The sequence below is a fragment of the Salvelinus alpinus genome, chromosome 3, assembly GCF_045679555.1.
Source record: "Salvelinus alpinus chromosome 3, SLU_Salpinus.1, whole genome shotgun sequence".
Taxonomy (NCBI): domain Eukaryota; kingdom Metazoa; phylum Chordata; class Actinopteri; order Salmoniformes; family Salmonidae; genus Salvelinus; species Salvelinus alpinus.
In genome coordinates this window covers 42,863,070-42,883,711 of record NC_092088.1, presented here as the reverse complement: position 1 = coordinate 42,883,711, position 20,642 = coordinate 42,863,070, and the positions used below count along the sequence as shown (strand labels likewise).

At 42.0% G+C, this 20,642-nt stretch overlaps 1 protein-coding gene across 1 annotated transcript in view; it reads left to right on the top strand.

The window, feature by feature from the left end:
* Positions 1 to 20,642, top strand: part of LOC139570760 (echinoderm microtubule-associated protein-like 4) — a 90,046-nt gene that overhangs the window by 15,411 nt on the left and 53,993 nt on the right. The window lies entirely within an intron of this gene.

Sequence of the window (20,642 nt, the reverse complement as noted above, 5' to 3'; positions counted from 1 at the left end):
TAACGTTTAAGTTCCTTGCTCAGAACATATGAAAGCTGGTGGTTCAATATTCCTAGTTAAGAAGCCTCTACTGCCTCAGAAACCCGGATCCGGGAGCACCCCCCACCCCCCACACACTGATTAGCATAGCTAGCATAGCTTCACAAGTAGATAGTAGCATCTAAATATCATTAAATCACAAGTCCAAGACACCAGATGAAAGATACAGATCTTGTGAATAAAGCCACCATTTCAGATTTTTAAAATGTTTTACAGGGAAGACAAAATATGTAAATCTATTAGCTAAACACGTTAGCAAAATACACCACTATTCTAACTCCATCAGTTTCTTACTCCTTCAGGTGCTATCACCAATTCGGCTCAACTAAGATATTGATAGCCACTAACCAAGAAAAAACCTCTTCAGATGACAGTCTGATAACATATTCATGGTATAGGATAGTTTCTGTTAGAAAAAAGTGCATATTTCAGGTAGAAATCACAGTTTACAATTGCACCGACCATCACAAATCGACTAGAATTACTAGATAGAGCAACGTGTATGACCAATTTACTCATCATAAAACATTTCATAAAAATAGACAAAGCATAGCAATGGAAAGACCCAGTTCTTGTGATTTCAGACCATATTTCAGATTTTCTAAGCGTTTTTCAGCGAAAACACAATAAATCGATAAGTTAGCATACCACATGTGCAAACGTTACCAGAGCATCGATTCCAGCCAAAGAGCGCTATAACGTAATCACCGCCAAAATATATTAATTTTTTCACTAACCTTCTCAGAATTCTTCCGATGACACTCCTGTAACATCATTTTACAACATACATATACAGTTTGTTCGAAAAGGTGCATATTTAGCCATACAAAACCGTGGTTATACAATGGAAATAGTCACAACTCAAGCCTCAAAATGAGGAACGTCAGCTTTCAGAGTGATCTAGTTTAATCGAAAGCTAATCATATACTTGACTAAAAAATACAGGGTTGACAGGAATCGAAAGACAAATTAGTTCTTAATGCAACCGCTGATTTACATTTTTAAAATTATCCTTACTTTTCAATACAGGGTTCGCCAAGTGAAGCTATACCAAACAAAATGGCGAAATATGCGTTTAAAATATTTCGACAGAACAGCGATTTATCATGTTAAATATTGCTTACTTTGAGCTGATCTTCCATCAGATTCTTGGGCAATGTATCCTTTCTATGTTATAAACGTCTTTTGGTCGATAGATGTCCTCTGTCCTTCGAAATGTCCACCACCAACGACCGACACCCCGAAACGTTTCCAAAGCTAAAAAGTGCACGACAAATAAATTCCTCAGAATCGCACTAAACGGATATAAATTGCTATAAAACGGTTCAAATTAACTACATTATGATGTTTTTAACAACTATAACGACTGAAAACATGACCGGAGAACTAGAACTAGTTACATAACGATTTGGAATGAGGCAGGTCCGAAGTCCATCTTGCTTGTGGCGCGCGGAGAGAGAGAGGGGTCATCCCACGTTTTGTGGTTTTATATGGGCTGGGATTGTGCAATAGACTCCATTCAAAACGTGATGACGTACAGACACCCAGAGGAAGACGTAGGCAGTGTCGGTTTCTTCATAGCATTCACTGTCGCCTTAAAAACAGACTCCAGATCAGGGGTCAAAATTTCTGGAATCTGACCCCTGTCATGAAAAGTGCTGTAGATATTGTTCTGTACCACTCAGAGACAAAATTCCAACTTCTATAGAAACTAGAAGGTGTTTTCTATCCAATAATAACAATAATATGCATATTGTACGATCAAGAATTTAGCACGAGGCAGTTTAATTTGGAGACCCAAATATGCTAATGCGGAACAGCACCCCCTATAGTTCCAAGAAGTTAAGAAGTTTTAGGTTGTAGTTATTATAGGAATTATGACGTGTCGACTATTTTCTCTCTACCATTTTTGTATTTGAAGTACCTTTGACTATGGGATGTTCTAATAGGCACTTTAGTATTGCCAGCCTAATCTCAGGAGTTGATAGGCTTGAAGTCATAAACAGCGCTGTTAATCAAGCATTGCTAAGAGCTGCTGGCAAACGCAGTAAAGTTTGAATGAATGCTTACGAGCCTGCTGCTGCCTATCACCGCTCAGTCAGACTACTCTATCAAATGTCAAATCATAGACTTAATTATAATAGAATAAACACAGAAATATGAGCCATTGGTCATTAATATGGTCAAATCCGGAAACTATCATTTCAAAAACAAAACGTTTATTCGTTCAGTGAAATACGGAACCGGGTGGCAACCCTAAGTCTAAATATTGCTGTTGCATTGCACAGCATTCAATGCTATGTCATAATTATGTAAATTTCTGGCAAATTAGTTCGCAACGAGCCAGGCGGCCCAAACTCTTGTAAATACCCTGACTCTGCATGCAATGAACGCAAGAGAAGTGACATTTCCCTAGTTAATATTGCCTGCTAACATGAATTTCTTTTAACTAAATATGCAGGTTTAAAAATATATACTTCTGTGTATTGATTTTAAGAAATGAGATAAGTTTAATGCTAGCTAGCAACTTACCTTGGCTCCTCGCGTAACAGGTGGTCAGCCTGCCACACAGTTTCCTCGTGGAATGCAATGTAATCGGTGTCCGAAAATGCCGATTACCGATTGTTATGAAAACTTGAAATCGGCCCTAATTAAACTTGCTCAAAATTGCCACAGAAAAAAAGGAAGATCAAGAAGATTTAAGGAAAACATGATGTTGATGAAGAAATGCTGTTTTGCTTTAGAAATGTAACACATGAGAGTACTTAAGCATCGAATACATTGCAAGTTGAGGGATTTTCACAACAGTAGACGGGCTATAAAAAGTCTATTGTCCAGCTAATAGGAAACATTTGCATGATGGGCTACGTTCTTTATTGTAACCACAATGTCACACACAATTTGTATCTACCTTTCCAATTACTTTTAGAGTTTGGGAATTACAATTGTGCTTTCATTTTAGTTACGTTGTTTTAGTTTGAACGTGCAGACTTTTTTTTCTTTAAGTTATTGTTTCATGTAGGATGCTACATTTTTGACCAATTGTAAGTAGGCCTAATAAAAAAACTCCTACTTCTATTAGGGTGTTAAGCCTCATAACCTACCTCGGCCAGTGAAGTTATTTTAAATAGGTCTAGGCTCCGAAGAAGACTCCAATTAAGCCATCTTGTTTGTAAAGTCAAATTCAAAAGGCACTCGCACACCTGAGCTATCTTTTTTGCAGGTGCATGGCAACAGCCGGATAAGATGAGGAAAAAGAAGGGACCCGCACACAGCTCTTGATTGTGTCACCGATCTTAAATAAGCTTCACGTATCGGCCTCACAGCCTTCGTCAGAGCTTTTGTGAGTTTATTTATTTATTTAATTAATTAGCACCCTTATGTAGACCTAGCCCCACCCACATCTGTTCCACGCATCGAAAGGGGTTGGAGGCGAAGGAAAAACAAATAAGGGCTACCAAATATGACAATATGCATTTCATAAATATTCAAATAAAGTGTGTACATAAAACGTATTAAACACGTCTGTAAAACCACAATGAGGACATCGACCTACCAAGCAAGTTTTCATAAATCATTGGGTACAGGGTAAGAAAAACGTCAAGAGTAATCTGAAATAGGAGCATAATTCATGTTCATATTTACAACATACATAGGCATTTCATCATTAAGACCTTTAGGAAATAATGTCTGGAGGGTGAAAATCCCAAAACATTCTCTTTTACTCAGAGTATTATTTATATCACCTCCCCTGTCTGATATCTTAACTTTCTCTATGCCACAAAATCTAACGGTAGAAATGTCATGTTTTAAGTCATTAAAAGGTACTGCGACTGGATAATTATCCCTGTCGTTTCTGCTAAGTGAACTTTTATGTTCACTGATTCTCTGTTTTAGAGAACGAGAGGTCTTACCTACATAGCACAGCCCACATGGACATTTAATAATGTAGATGACATGGGTGGTGGAGCACGTAATAATGTCATTTATTTGGAACCGTTTTCCTGTATGTGGGTGGCAGAAATATTCACACTTCATCATATTGTTGCACTGTGTGAAACCTCTACATTTAAAGCTACCATTTGGAGGAGGGCGTAAAAGAGCCTGGCTGATTTTTCTTTTGTGGCTGGCATGGACCAATTTATTGTGTAAATTGCGACCTCTCCTATATACAATAAGTGGTGGATTCTTAAATTCAGCAGGCAAGCTGGGTCCGATTTGATAAAACATACCAGTGTTTCTTGACCGCAGCTCCCACTTTTCGAGTTCAAAGTATGTGGTTATGAACATTACGGAGTGTTCTTTAGCTTTAGCGGGTCTTTTTTGTAGCAGTTCATCTCGTGTTTTCCCCACTGCCAATTTTAGAGCTTCATCCACACATTGTGGAGAATAGCCTCTTCTTAGAAAGCTATTGCGCATCTCTGCTGCTTTTTCGAGATAGTCCTGAAAATGATTTGTTGGGGGAGGTTCACACCTAGCTCGGCTATTAGACAATTCTTTAGTAAAGGTTGAATAGTCTATTGTTAAGCTAAAATCCCATCCTGCAATGCTTGTGAGAAACTAATAATAATACTTTTCCCCCTTTCCACATGTTAAAGATTCCAATCGATAAAGTGTTTTTAGCCACAATCGGCCCCAACCATAGTTAATACATTTGGGCGCAGTCGATAGCGTGCTGGACTTCTGGCTAGAATGTAATTTTAAAACTGATCTACCCCCCCAGAACTTTAATTTAAAAAAATGTAATTGCCGTTTTTATCATCTGTGTGAACTATCCCTTTAATATTGAGTGGGAGGTATTCTTGAAAAACAAATAACCTACTAGTAGGAACAGCATCATCTAGTGTTAAGATCCTGGTAATAGCAGGATGTAGAATTGGACATAAACCCAACAACTTTAATGGCTAATTTCTCTTTACTGGATAAAAGACAACACCAAATTCACTGAGAATACATCACAGCTCCATACTACTTGTCAGACATAGAGAACTGATACTGTATACTGGTTGTTGGGGTGGGTTTGGTCAGGGGTCCATGTGTGGCTTTTAACCATTTATTTTGGATTCCTCATGTGTTACTCATTGTTACAAAAAAGTTGGGTCCAAATTGGATGTTGGGTACTATTTTTATTGGATATTATTTTGCTTAAATTCTCATGATGTTCTCATAATGTTGCAAGAATGCTAATCTTATCTGTTTCTAACTACATCAATGATTTCAGAACAATCTGAGATGATGGGTTTCATGGCTTGCTGAAATGACATGGAACCACCCATCGGTAATACTGTGTAACCAAACAAAGCAGGGCACTCCTAAATGTCGTTTGTCCAGGATTTGACAACACTTTATGGACCAGAGAGCATTCGGCCTGGGTGCGTGACTGACAGTTAGAGCATGATTAACAGTGTGTGGTGTAAGGTATACTACATGGCCAAAAGTATGGGGACACCCCTTCAAATGAGTGGATTCGGCTATTTCAGCCACATCCGTCGCCGACAGGTGTAAAATCGAGCGCACAGCCATGCAATCTCCAGTAGAATGGCCCGTACTGAAGAGCTCAGTGACTTTCAACGTGGCACCATCATAGGTTGCCACCTTTCCAACAGGTCAGTTCACCAAATTTCTGCCCTGCTAGAGCTGTTATTGTGAAGTGGAACCGTCGAGGAGCAACAGCGGCTCAACCGCGACGTGGTAGGCCATACAAGCTCACAGAACGTGACTGCTGAGTGCTGAAGCGTGTTAAAATCATCTCTCAGTTGCAATACTCACTACCCAGTTCCAAACTGCCTCTGGAAGCAACGTCAGCACAAGAACTGTCAGTTGGGAGCTTCATGAAATGGGTTTCCGTGGCCTGAGCAGCTGCACACAAGCCTAAGATCACCATGCGCAATGCCAATTGTCGGCTGGAGTGGTGTAAAGTCCGCCACCATTGGATTCTGAACCAGTGGAAATGCGTTCTCTGGAGTGACGAATCACGCTTCACCTTCTGGCAGTCCGACGGACGAATCTGGGTTTGGCGGATGCCAGGAGAACGCTACCTGCCCCAATCCATAGTGCCAACTGTAAAGTTTGGAGTAGGGTGAATAATGGTCTGGGGGTGTTTTTTCATGGTTCGGGCTTGGCCCTTTACTTCCCTTGAAGGGAAATCTTAACGCTACAGCATACATTGACTTTCTAGAGGATTCTGTGCTTCCAACTTTGTGGCAACAGCTTTTGGAGAAGGTATATGTGTGCATAAACACCAACCATGTGTGTGTGGGGGGGGTGTAGATGTGTTTGTTCATTACCATGAAACATATATATACTGAATTAATTCATGTTTGTTAGTAGGGCTATAATGCATGAATTGGTACGAGTGTGTAAATATTCCTCCATGTGTATATTCATTAGATATGTTTGATTTTCAGTATGTAGATCTGTGTTGCAATGTGCCCCAGTATAATGTTGCCTGTTCTGTCTCTGTGACTGCTCTGTGCTGCAGACACTTATATTTAGCTGTTTGTCACCTACAAATCATGAATGTGCTGCGTAGTGCATTTCCCTCTACTGCCTAGCCCCCACTCTGCTCCTGACCAGCTAACCTTTACTGTTGCTGCCTCCTGCCTACTCACCACCACACCTCCCCCTCACAGCTCTGCAAACACTGTAGCTTCCTAGCTGACCACCCTTGTTGCGTACAGCCTATGTCCAAAAGACACTGAGTTTCCATCATTTTAGGGGATACCTCAACGATGCCTGTGACTATAACACTAACGGACTATAAGTGGATACACAGCCGTCTCAGTCTACTAGACACAGGGCCACAGTACACCACTGGTACAACTGATTTTGCTGTGTTAGAACCCCATGTGGCGGTGCCCTGCGGTCGAGTGGTGCAGGGTGATGACCTCATTCTGTCCCGCCGTGATGACCCGGTTCTGTCTTCCTGCTCAGTGCAGCGATGCTGAATCAGAATGGGGAATATTTCAGAGACGGGGAGAGGAGGGGGAGTTCTGTGCTGCAGTCAGTCCAACTTTCCTCTTGTACTTTTCCATGGCAACTGGAAGGCGGACGAGAGGTATTTACATTACGACCAGGTGACCAGTGTGGAGGAAGGGGGGGGGTGTGTCCTTGTCACCCATCCAACCACAGTGGAGGTTTTTTGGCCTAGCCCTGCAGAGTGCAGATGGTGGAGTGTCCTTGGTTGGCAGATAGGGGGGTGCTGTCTGACTGACTGACAGCTTGTCTCAACATATTGTGTAGAGGTTGAGATACAAGGTGCTAACGTTAATGATAGAGAGCTGATTTTGAGGGCTCCAGTCTACCTCATTCTTAGCATTCTGATCTCTTTGTCCCATGAAGTGGGCCAATGAACTTTGATTTAGATTTTGAAGTGACCTTGAACTGATATAACCCATGCTATGAATTTTAAAGTGAATAATTAGATTTTAGAGTACGGTCTGGTATTATATCAAATCAAATCAAATCAAATCAAATCACATTTTATTAGTCACATACACATGGTTAGCAGATGTTAATGCGAGTGTAGCGAAATGCTTGTGCTTCTAGTTCCGACAATGCAGTAATAACCAACAGTAATCTAACCTAACAATTCCACAACTACTACCTTACACACACACACAAGTGTAAAGGGATAAAGAATATGTACATAAAGATATATGAATGAGTGGTGGTACAGAACGGCATGGCAGATGCAGTAGATGGTATAGAGTACGGTATATACATATGAGATGAGTACTGTAGGGTATGTAAACATAAAGTGGCATAGTTTAAAGTGGCTAGTGGTACATGTATTACATAAAGATGGCAAGATGTAGTAGATGATATAGAGTACAGTATATACATATGAGATGGGTAATGTAGGGTATGTAAACATTGTATTAAGTGGCATTGTTTAAAGTGGCTAGTGGTACATTTTTACATAATTTCCATCAATTCCCATTTTTAAAGTGGCTGGAGTTGAGTGAGTATGTTGGCAGCGGCCGCTAAATGTTAGTGGTGGCTGTTTAACAGTCTGATGGCCTTGAGATAGAAGCTGTTTTTCAGTCTCTCGGTCCCTGCTTTGATGCACCTGTACTGACCTCGCCTTCTGGATGATAGCGGGGTGAACAGGCAGTGGCTTGGGTGGTTGTTGTCCTTGATGATCTTTATGGCCTTCCTGTGACATCGGGTGGTGTAGGTGTCCTGGAGGGCAGGTAGTTTGCCCCTGGTGATGCGTTCTGCAGACCTCACTACCCTCTGGAGAGCCTTACGGTTGTGGGCGGAGCAGTTGCCGTACCAGGCGGTGATACAGCCCGACAGGATGCTCTCGATTGTGCATCTGTAGAAGTTTGTGAGTGCTTTTGGTGACAAGCCGAATTTCTTCAGCCTCCTGAGGTTGAAGAGGCGCTGCTGCGCCTTCTTCACAACGCTGTCTGTGTGGGTGGACCAATTCAGTTTGTCCGTGATGTGTACACCGAGGAACTTAAAACTTTCCACCTTCTCCACTACTGACCCGTCGATGTGGATAGGGGGGTGCTCCCTCTGCTGGGAGGGAGGCAGTGGTGAGTATGCTTTAACATTTCATAAACATCAGCTTGGATCTTGAAAAAATACAATGCCTGTGCCCTGGTCTCTGTTCAACCAAAATATAGTGACACAGCGGTGTGGCTATGGGCAAGGTGAAATAGCTAGTTTAAATTATGTTTTGAAGCTTTTTGCAGATATTCTTAAAAAACTAAAAAAACAAACAACTCTTTTGGCTAGGAGGGAGAGAGCTCTTTCTCTCTGACGGAGCCCTGGTCGTCGGCAGTTTTTTCTGATGTACGGTCGTCCGTGCAACCTCGACCACCCCTCTCCCTCCTTCCTTCCCTCCCTCCCCCAGTTCCCAAGGTCCATGCTGCTTTTCCTGGAATTGGAGGCAAGCAGGAACACACCGCTTCCAGATTCCTGCTTCTCTCTTCCGTTCTCTGCCCAGGTTTTGAGGGTAATTGTTATTTTTCTCCTTTGTTTTTATTTTTTTATGACTTGGGTTGGAAAGGCACAAAGGACCGAGATGCCGGCGGTTAAACTAGGTGAAAAAGCTGGTGTCTGTGTGCTGCAGTCAGTCAGACTGACAAGTGTCGGCTTGTACCACAGCCCTTCAGTTGTACCACAGCCCTGGATCCAGGCTCCTGCTGCTTTTAGAAGGCTGTAATACAGGGCCCTCCAGAAACACACACAAACAAACCCCTGCAAGCACATACACACAACAATTTGTACACACACAATGTCTTACTTCCTCACACACACCTGCTCATGTACGTATGTGCATATATTAATGTATACTGACGCACAGACCCAGCATGTGTGTGTGTGTCAGCAAATTGCAGGGTGGTCTAAAACTATACTGTGACTGAAATAAGGCTCCGATTCAGAACAAACCTGGTATAGAAATGGATTTGATAAAGACCTCCCTCAGTCTTACACACGGTTTACATTTAAACATTTATTTCTGCTTACTACGATTACATTGCGGTGTCTTTGATTTACACACACTAACAGAGAGAGTATATCAGTATGTGTCCACGTGTGTGTGTGTGCGTCCAATCATGTGTGCGTGGAATTGTGCCATGTCATGAATTGCAGGCACTGGTTGTGTGTGTGTGTGTGTGTGCGTGTGTGTGCGTGTGTGTGCGTGTGTGTGCGTGTGTGTGTGTGTGTGTGTGTGTGTGTGTGTGTGTTTGTGTAGTAGGCTTATCGTATATAGGGTACACCAGGGTTTTTGGAAATAGCCACATTTATTGGAAGTTTTTCAGTACATTTTAATATTTGTAGCTACTTTTTAAAATACCTGCAGTCAACTGGTGCCATCATATTTATACTGTTTATCATAGAAAGAATGTAGCCAGCTACATTTCATAATGTTTTTCTTAAAGTTAATCTTGCATTTTACCACAGAAAAGTTGGCTGGTTACACCGAGAAAAGTAGCTACACCTGTCAGAATGCCTGATCGGGAATTCTCATGGACAAATGCAACTGAAGCACAAAATTAGTCTGATGCCAAGCAGATATTTCAGTAAGAAGTATTTTACATCTGCATTTACAAAACGCAGCAAGTTATTTTTCTGCTTTTAGAATTCTGAGGTAACCTTACCCCTAAGTTTAACTCGCTAGTTAATCAAAGTAAGTGGCAGAATTAATAAAGTGATGGGGCATCATATTGTGTTAGCTTTCTGCCATGTTTGAGAAGTCAAAGAGCATTGCGTGAGTTATTTATACAGCTGCCACTATCCTGATTTCTCTGCGGTTTTTTTTCTTCTCTGTTCTCGGCCCATCTTCTCCGAGCAGAGCAGGCAGGCCCGTTGCCCTAGCGACTCCAGACTCCATACAAACACAGTGTGTAGTCTACATATGCTGCTCCAGAGCCAGTACTGTTCTTCCTTCAGACAAGCATGCGTCAAAACTTTGTTAATTTGCACAATGTCGCTCTCGCTCACATTCGCTTGTAAATGTTCAAACTCACCAAAAATGACATTCGGTAGCGCCTACCTAATATATGTATAACGTTATGAGCTGGAGTGCCTCTTTGCAATTAGTTTAGTTTGCGCTCGTTAGCATATTTAGCTACAGCCTCCATGGAAATTCTCTACTAGTAATATTCTGGTAATAGACGCACAATGGTTTTTTTTTGCGTGGGGGGGGGTTGGCCCACCCTTGTGTACTAAGCCAGTAATACCGTATATCCCGGTATGAGAGAAGGATGGTATATCGGTATGAAAATCTGGATACTGCCCAACCCTATTGTGTAGTGAAACTGCCCTATCTCAGTGCTGCGGCATTTTGTGCTGTGTTGTATAGCACTTCGACTGTGTGTGTAATTTACAATGCTATGCTTGCTTTACTTGTCTGTCATTGTGAGGCGCTCTGGGAGACAGACAGACACGTGTAGCGGGCCTCCTAAGAACATGTCCCAGTCTGTCCAACACATCCCTCTATGGTTGCCGACACACATTACTCCCCTCCCCCTCTCTTCCCACTCCTCCATTCCCTTCAACCTTCCTTCCAGATCCTCATGCAGGCATTCCCCAATCGAAGGGTGCGACCTCTAACCTCTGACACGTTACTTTCCCTAGGGAACCCGTCATCTATCCGCCCCCGACTCCCCCGGCCTGTCTCTTTGTCTGTGTCTCATAAGCTCTTCATATCATTCGCTCCTTTTTCTTCCCTCTCACACGGTCTAATATGTGATGTCCACTTCATTTCAGTGCTGTACAGTTACTGTCTCTGAAACAAGCACATGTGTATGCAAATGGGCTGCTGACAAATACAAAACAAGAAACGGGTTCACTCTCACACACACAGATGGTAGTATACAGGTCCTTATCCATGGGGTAGTGGAAAGACGTTAGTGTCATGACTCCATGCCAGGGCCTTCCTCCTCTGGGCTTGAGTGTTTTACTGGAAAGGGCGCCATGACCCTTCATTGAACCAAGGCCCTGTGCTCTGGCCTCGTAGCTTATAATGCAGCGTGGGTGAGATGGTGAAACTGGCACCACTAGGACCTAGGGCGGTCACGGAATTCCGTCAGCTGGTTATTGTCAAGCAAATAACTGTCGGTCTCACGGTATTTGAAGGTAATTAACGTAAACACATTTAGCGTTTCCTGGCTTCCACACAAAAAGTAAGAAATCCATGTAATTTAGCCAACACCTTCACAATAAATCCATTATTTATTTTAGACGGGTGTTAAGAAGCATAATATGAAGAAAATGTAGTCTGTTAGAAGAACAGAATAGCATACTGAGTTCTCCTGTGGGCTACACTAGTTCCTTTAGCAGACAAGATTTGCTTATAATTCCGTGGAATTATTTTATAGTATGAAGAATACAATTGAACAAAGCTGAATAAACTATAAATATTTTCTCCAAACGATTTGAGGGAGTGCGCACATGCTGCTATTCAGTGTCGAGCGGTTAACAAAGAAATTGGTACTCCAAAATGCTTAATTTAGTTATTAATGTAACTTGAGTCGTTCTACAAACGTTGGGCTATATGTTTTGATTTTTAATGTCTAGGACTTTGAAAGTTTCTTAAAGTGCAGTTGCAAAAACCATCAAGCGCTATGATGAAACTGTCTCTCATGAGGACCGCCACAGGAAAGGAAGACCCAGAGTTACCTCTGCTGCAGAGGTTGAATTCATTATGCACCTCAGATTGCAGCCCAAATAAATGTAACAGACACATCTCAACATCAACCGTTCAGAGGAGACTGCGTGAATCAGTCCTTCATGGTCGAATTGCTGCAAAGAAACCACTACTAAAGGACATCAATAATAAGAAGACACTTGCTAAACCCAAGAAACACGAGCAATTGACATTAGACCGGTGGAAATCTGTCCTTTGGTCTGATGAGTGCAAATTTGAGACTTTTGGTTCCAACCGTGTCTTTGTGAGACACGAATAAGGTGAATGGATGATCTCCGTATGTGTGGTTCCCAATGTGAAGCATGGAAGAGGAGGTGTGGGGGTGCTTTGCTGGTGACACTGTCAGTGACTCATTTAGAATTCAAGGAACTCTTAACCAGCATGGAAACCACAGCATTCTGCAGCGATACACCATCCCATCTGGTTTGCACTTAGTCCCACTATCATTTGTTTTTCAACAGGACAATGACCCAACACACCTCCAGGCTGTGTAAGGGCTATTTGACCTCAAAGGAGAGTGATGGAGTGCTGCATCAGATGACCTGGCCTCCACAATCACCCGACCTCAACCCAATTGAGATGGTTTAGGATGAGTTGACCACAGAGTGAAGGAAAAGCAGCCAATAAGTGCTTAACAAATGTGCAAACTCCTTCAAGACTGTTGGAAAAGCATTGCAGGTGAAGCTGGTTGAGAGAATGCCAGGAGTGTGCAAAGTTGTCATCAAGGCAAATGGTGGCTACTTTGAAGAATCTAAAATATATTGAGTTAAGACTTTTTTTGGTTACTACCTGATTCCATATGTGTTATTTCATAATTTTGATGTCTTCACTATTATTCTACAGGTTACATAATCTATTTCATATTATACGTTTATAAAACCTGTACCCGTAGGCTGCCAATCAAAATAAGAAAAAAAACTGCAAGAAGTACATAGTTTAATAATACATTCAGTCAATCTGTCTCCATGCAACCCCCCCCCCCCTCACATATTTTGAAACAACACAAGCCCATGTTTTTTTTTAAATCTACATTTCATCTCTTTCCTTCCCTCACTCCGCTTTGTTAGGGAGCAGGCATAGGGTCTTACATTGAGAGTATCTACATTATGATACCGATGGAAAATAATAGTAATCTAAACGTCCTCTCACTGTCAACTGCGTTTATTTTCAGCAAACATTTGTATTTACATGATTCAACAACTGAGACATAAACTGAATAAGTTCCACAGACACGTGACTAACAGAAATTGAATAATGTGTCCTTGAACAAAGGAGGGGGTTCAAAATCAAAAGGAACAGTCAGTATCTGTTGTGGCCACCAGCTGCATTTAAGTACTGCAGTGCATTTCCTCATGGACTGCACCAGATTTGCCAGTTCTTGCTGTGAGATGTTATCCCACTCTTCCACCAAGGCACCTGCAAGTTTCCGGACATTTCTGGGGGGAATGGTCCTAGCCCTCACCCTCCGATCCAACAGGTCCCAGACGTGCTCAATTTGATTCAGATCCGGGCTCTTTGCTGGCCATGGCAGAACACTGACATTCCTATCTTGCAGGAAATCATGCACTGGTCCAGAGATGGTGGGTTTGTGCCCATAGGCGACGTTGTTGCCGGTGATGTCTGGTGAGGACCTGCCTTACAACAGGCATACAAGCCCTCAGTCTAGCCTCTCTCAGCCTATTGCAGACAGTCTGAGCACTGATGGAGGGATTGTGCGTTCCTGGTGTAACTCGGGCAGTTGTTGTTTCCATCCTGTACCTGTCCCGCAGGTGTGATGTTCGGATGTAGCGATCCTGTGCAGGTGTTGTTACATGTGGTCTGCCACTGCGAGGACGATCAGCTGTCCGTACTGTTTCCCTGTAGCGCTGTCTTAGGCGTCTCACAGTACGGACATTGCAATTTATTGCCCTGGATGAGGACATCTGCAGTCCTCATGCTTCCTTGCAGCATGCCTAAGGCACGTTCACGCAGATGAGCAGGGACCCTGGGCATCTTTCCTTTGGTGTTTTTCAGAGTCTGTAGAAAGGCCTCTTTAGTGGCCTAAGTTTTTATAACTGTTACCTTAATTGCTTTCCGTCTGTTCCACAGGTGCATGTTCATTAATTGTTTATGGTTCATTGAATAAGCATGGGAAACAGTGTTAAAACCCTTTACAATGAAGATCTGTGAAGTTATTTGGATTTTTACGAACTATTTTTGAAAGACAGGGACCTGAAAAGGGACGTTTCTTTTTTTTTGCCTCCCCTTATGTTCCCAGCGAGAGACCAATTAACCAAATATACAGAGATTCAGTGAAACACAATCACATTGGTTGATCAGACAAGTCGCAGGCTTTTGATCAAGAGGAGGCCTATGAGCAAAATAATCCAATCCCTTACACTCATGGGAATTGGCCTATGGAAGGGACTAAATTGAATGGTAGCAGTTAAGTTGGGAGATTATGGGAAAATGATTAGACCAATAGTGAGGACACAACAGTTCTCGAGTGTGAATCCAAACATTGCACTGTTGATTTTATGTGCATTTGACATTTACTGTACTTATCGCCCACATTTGTTGATAACGAAATCTGAAAATACTCTGGATACGTTCAGTAATATGATAAGAATATTTTTGAGCTCTCCTAGCTGTGCTGTTGAGAAACTAGCGCAAGTACACTTGTAGTTGTTTGATTCGGAACACAGCCCTGCATCTCCTCCTTTACACATTACTGTTTTTGTTTCCGCAATTCAAAAACGGTCCATTATATGAATCACAATCTGTGTCAGGTGGGCATAATTTGAAAGCTTGTTCTTTTGCCAACATGACTAGCTAAATTATAAAATGGAAATGTGAAGTGCACATTTGGGTGTTTGGCTTGCTTGTATGACGACAAAGCGGTATTTATTATAATCTTCAATGTCTCATCTTTCAAAATATATGCATGGAGTCCTCATTTACAGCATTTCCCTCATTTAGACGATTTTTGGGGTGCAAAAGTTGACCAATTAGCAGGAGGGACGGGGGCAACTTCTTGTCGCATGTGGTACTCAAGTTCGGAACGGCTGTCAGTCAACCCATACAGAGCTGTGAAGAGGAGACCCTGAGCTCTGACGTCATTGTATAGAATCTTGCTGTAAAGACACTGCGTTCCAATTTAGGTACTTGTCAATGTCCAAATCTGCCATTTTCAACCCATATATACGGGTACGAGTGGAAAGGGCTACGCTACATAACACGCTGTCAAAATGTTCTGATCAGTACTAATAAATGAGCCAACTAGACAAGATGATCATGAGCAGCACTCACCTCAACTAAGCTAACCTTGCCCCCAGCCTAATTGTAGCCTATATCCAATTGAAGATTCAGTTAAAAAAGAAAATCTGACATCGATTGCTTTATCAAGACTGAAAGCAGTGTGATGGCACTGTCCCGAATCAAAACGGTGCTGAAATGATCATCTAGTTCAGGGGTTCCCGAACTTTTTCACTCAGGCCCCCTTTCCAGCATTGTGAACACACCCCTCTTGTTGGTGGAAAGAAAATTGTGCAAGTTTAAAGCTTATTTCCTGCAATTCTACAAAATTTTTCATAGGTTTCAGAGATAATTTAGCATTTTTTAAAGATAATAGGAGTTATTGAGTATGCGCTTGTTTTGGATGATTTCATGGGGATTTTAGTTGCCCTTCCATTTATTTTGGAAATAATTTTATTGTACTGATCAACATTTGCATAGAAGAAGCAATCTCTTCTTTTATAAAAGTGTGTGCTGTCTCTTTAAGACCCAGGATGTCATTCACACACAGTCAGTTCCAGTCTCATGCAAAGATGGTCTTGACTGGGAGAGATGTGAGGCGGGGGAGACTAAGTGAAAAGTTTTTGGTGACAATCCACTTTGAAATCAGCAAATTTTGTGTTATGGTTTGCATATCGTCACAAACAAGGTACTAGGGTAGTGAATTTATGTTCAGTTCAGCTGTAAGCTAGCGAGGAAATTTAGCCTATAAAGCTGGAAGTTACTGGTAACTTCTTGCGTTGTAAAGTGTTCTAACCTGTAATGGATATTGTTTTGTGAACAGTACATTTTCAACATTTCTACAGGCCGTGTAGCATTATTCAAGTGTGTTAACTTATGTGGCGCATAACACGGAACCCAAACCGGCTGCGCGCGTGCGCCATTGTGCGTACATTTATTTTGTCCCCCTACACCAAACGCTATCACGACACGCAGGTTAAAATATCAAATCAAACTCTGAACCAATTACATGAATTTGGGGACAGGTCGAAAAGCATAAAACATTTATGGCAATTTAGCTAGTTAGCTTGCACTTGCTAGCTAATTTGTCCTATTTAGCTAGCTTGCTGTTGCTAGCTAATTTGTCCTGGGATATAAACATTGAGTTGTTATTTTACCTGAAATGCACAAGGACCTCTACTCCGACAATTAATCCACACACAAAACGGTCAACCGAATCATTTCTAGTCATCTCTCCTCCTTCCAGGCTTTTTCATCTTTGAACTTATATGGTGATTGGCATCTACACTTTCATAGTATTACCACGATGACCTGCAACACAGTTCGTCTTTGAATCACTCACATGGTGAATGGCACATAGGTACCTGCTTCTATAAACCAATGAGGAGATGGGAGAGGCAGGCCTTGCAGCGTGATCTGCCACAGAAATAGAAAGGACTTCTATTTTAGCCCTTGGCAACGCAGACGCTTGCGAGCAGTGTGGGTGCAATAATTGAATAACAGATTTCTAAATGTATTTTGCAACGCTCGCACACGCGAGCGGTGTAGTCAGGGTATTAGTGGTGATGCAGCCCAGACTCCCAGTGAATGCAGTGGTTGGTTCCACAGTTCAGGCTAGAGCTAGCAATGAGTAAGTGGAGCAGGCAAGGTGCTCTCGCATTAGCGCAGCCGATGTCCCCTTATAACAGACAGACTTGATCATCTCTCAATCAGTAGATGATGCGAGACACATTTGACAGAAATACCGAAAGTAACAACAAATTCTAGTACCGAACAGTTTTACTATCGAAAAGTACCCGAAGTTTTGGTATATTGTGCAACACTAGGTTTGAAAGGTGTACAAGTGTTCTGATTACAGTTTTATCGGTTTGAAGTGTGTGTGTTCCTGTCATGTGTATACAAGGCCCTGCTCTGCTATCCTGCCACCTTTACTCTTTCCTGTCAGCTCTATTTTGGTGACTGTACTGCAGTTCCGCTCCACATTTAGGTTTGATCTTCCTTCAGATGGCAGTAAAAGCTTGAGCTAACGCCAGACGTTTTAAGTAGAGAGCTGCAACATTGATATACAGCACATTTTCAGCAAATAGTTTTGGAAAAGTATTTTGGGAATGATTGCAAACATGGTCACAACTCCTCGTCTAGCTACCAAAGCATGCTGGGAGTTGTTGTGTCACATGTCTGAGGGGCCATGGGGCTGACCTGACTGGACTGTGCTTAGGTATGAGATAAACCGTCCCTTCCCGAGAACTCTGTGTGCTGGCTTTTGACCTCACAACAGTTCACCTGTCTGTCACTTAGGCTTGGGTGGTATACCGTGTATACTGGGGTATTTGGAAATAGCCACGGGATGGTTTTTCAATAGCATCAATACTGTTCAAACTACTTCTTTTGAAGTTTTCCCAATACATTTTAATATTTGTTGCTATTTTTTTTTTAAATCCGATCCCGTTCTTATTTCAACTGTCACATTATTTTACATTATAAACCTTACTTCCCCAGCACAGTTGAGCCAGTCCCGTTTCTAAATAGCACAACAAGAGAAAGCGTGAGCAGGTGAGCGTAGCTGTGTATTGACAGGGGGTGCATTTTATATCGAAAGTCAAGGTATTTTTTTTTCTTTCAATAGAGTGATCAGGGATGTGCAACTATAGATTTCCATCACAGAAAATAGATTAGTGCAACACATTTGGCAGGAAATGGCTTAATTTTCATCAGATGACAAAAGTCCAGCACTATTTGGCTAGTAAATGAGTTTACAATGAAAAAGCGGTATTTTTTTGCAAAAATTACGCATGGTCATCATTTCGAATGTTTAGGCCTATCATAGAAAGAATGTAGCCAGCTACATTTCCTAGTGTCTTGCTTAAAGTTGGTCTTGCATTTTATTGGAGTAAAATGGCTACACCAAAAAAAGTACCAGAGAAAATAACCTAAAAATCAGTTGCAACACTGTCTGCTGATAGAATGCCCAATCTTGAATTCTCATCCGAGTTTAGACAAAATTAGTCTGACGCTGAGCAGAAATTACAATAAGAAACATTTTAAATCTGTTTTTACGAAACGGAGCAAGATATTTATTGTTTTTATATGTTCTTCCTGTCTGAAAATTCTGCGTTAACACGACTCCTAGTTTAACTTTCTATCTAAGTTGCTGAATTAATAAGGTGATGGGGCATCATATGGTTACATTTATTCTGCGTTTGAGTAGGCAAAGCTCTTTGGATGAGTTATTTGCACAGCTGCCAGTGCTATCTCGGCTTGTCACCAAAAGCACTCACAAACTTCTACAGATGCACAATCGAGAGCATCCTGTCGGGCTGTATCACCGCCTGGTACGGCAACTGCTCCGCCCACAACCATAAGGCTCTCCAGAGGGTAGTGAGGTCTGCACAACGCATCACCGGGGGCAAACTACCTGCCCTCCAGGACACCTACCCCACCCGATGTCACAGGAAGGCCATAAAGATCATCAAGGACAACAACCACCTGAGCCACTGCCTGTTCACCCCGCTATCATCCAGAAGGCGAGGTCAGTACAGGTGCATCAAAGCAGGGACCGAGAGACTGAAAAACAGCTTCTATCTCAAGGCCATCAGACTGTTAAACAGCCACCACTAATATTTAGTGGCCGCTGCCAACATACTGACTCAACTCCAGCCACTTTAATAATGGGAATTGATGGAAATTATGTAAAAATGTGTCACTAGCCATTAAACAATGCCACTTAATATAATGTTTACATACCCTACATTACTCATCTCATATGTATATGTATATACTGTACTCTATATCATCTACTGCATCTTGCCATCTTTATGTAATACATGTATCACTAGCCACTTTAAACTATGCCACTTTATGTTTATATACCCTACATTACTCATCTCATATGTATAGACTGTACTCTATACCATCTACTGCATCTTGCCTATGCCGTTCTGTACCATCACTCATTCATATATCTTTATGTACATATTCTTTATCCCTTTTCACTTGTGTGTATAAGGTAGTAGTTGTGGAATTGTTAGGTTAGATTACTTGTTGGTTATTACTGCATTGTCGGAACTAGAAGCACAAGCATTTCGCTACCCTCGCATTAACATCTGCTAACCATGTGTATGTGACAAATAAAATTTGATTTATCTTGATTTCCTTGCGTTTTTTCTCCACTCTGTTCTCTGCTCCTCCCTCCTTAGAGCAGGCAGGCTCGTTGCCCTAGCAACTCCAGACTCCACACAGATACAGTGTGTAGACAGGTGCTGGAGAGCCAGTACTGCATGCGTCAAAACATTGTTCATTTGCTAAGTGTCTCTTGTTCGTGTTCACTTGTAAATGTACCAACTCACCAAAAATGACATTCAGTAGCGCCTACCTATATGACTTTATGAGCTGGATAGCCCGTCTTTGCAATTTTTTTATTTTCATTTGCGCTCGTTAGCGTATTTAGCCTTCAGCCTCCATGCACATTTGCTATTACTTGTGCTAATTTTGTTAGCATTCTGGTAATAGATGCCCAATGGGTTTAAAAAAATATTTTTGTTGCGCCCATTTGTGTACTAAACCGGCAATACCGTAAATTCAGGGGTGAGAGAAGGAGGTTATGATGGATATGAAAATCTGGATACTGCCCAACCCTACTGTCAAGTGTTAAAAGCTCATTACTTCTCTGGAGGACAACTGCAGTGTCACAGTTGGCTACATCACCTTTCACACCGCTGATACTGGCCCCTCCTCCTTTCACCTGTTCTATGCATCCATCTTGTGAGAGAACCTCATCCCTGTCCATACCATGAGTCATTGCAGAGCCCATTATAGAAATATATTGTGGGAATGGCTTCCCTTTTCTGGTTCTCCTTATCCTCCAGGCTAGTCACCAGTCCCTTTCCTGTTTCTCCTTATCCTCCAGGCTAGTCACCAGTCCCTTTTTTTGTTTTTTTTTCTCCTTCCAACTTGTCAGAGTGCTGTCTCTTTCTTTCTTTCTCTCTCACTCCCTTTTTCTCTCTATCTCCCTCTTTCTGTTCTCTCGGTCCTCACTCTGTCCCTTTCTGGCTGTGCCCTGCGACAGTGCCCCATTCACAAACAGTGGAGAGTTAAATGGTTCACTCTGGTTTGAAACCCGCCATCGGCTGGGACCCGCTCTCCCTCCGAGCCTCAAATTCACAAAACCCTGCCTGTGTTGTTTTTGAATGCTGGCCCACTAAGG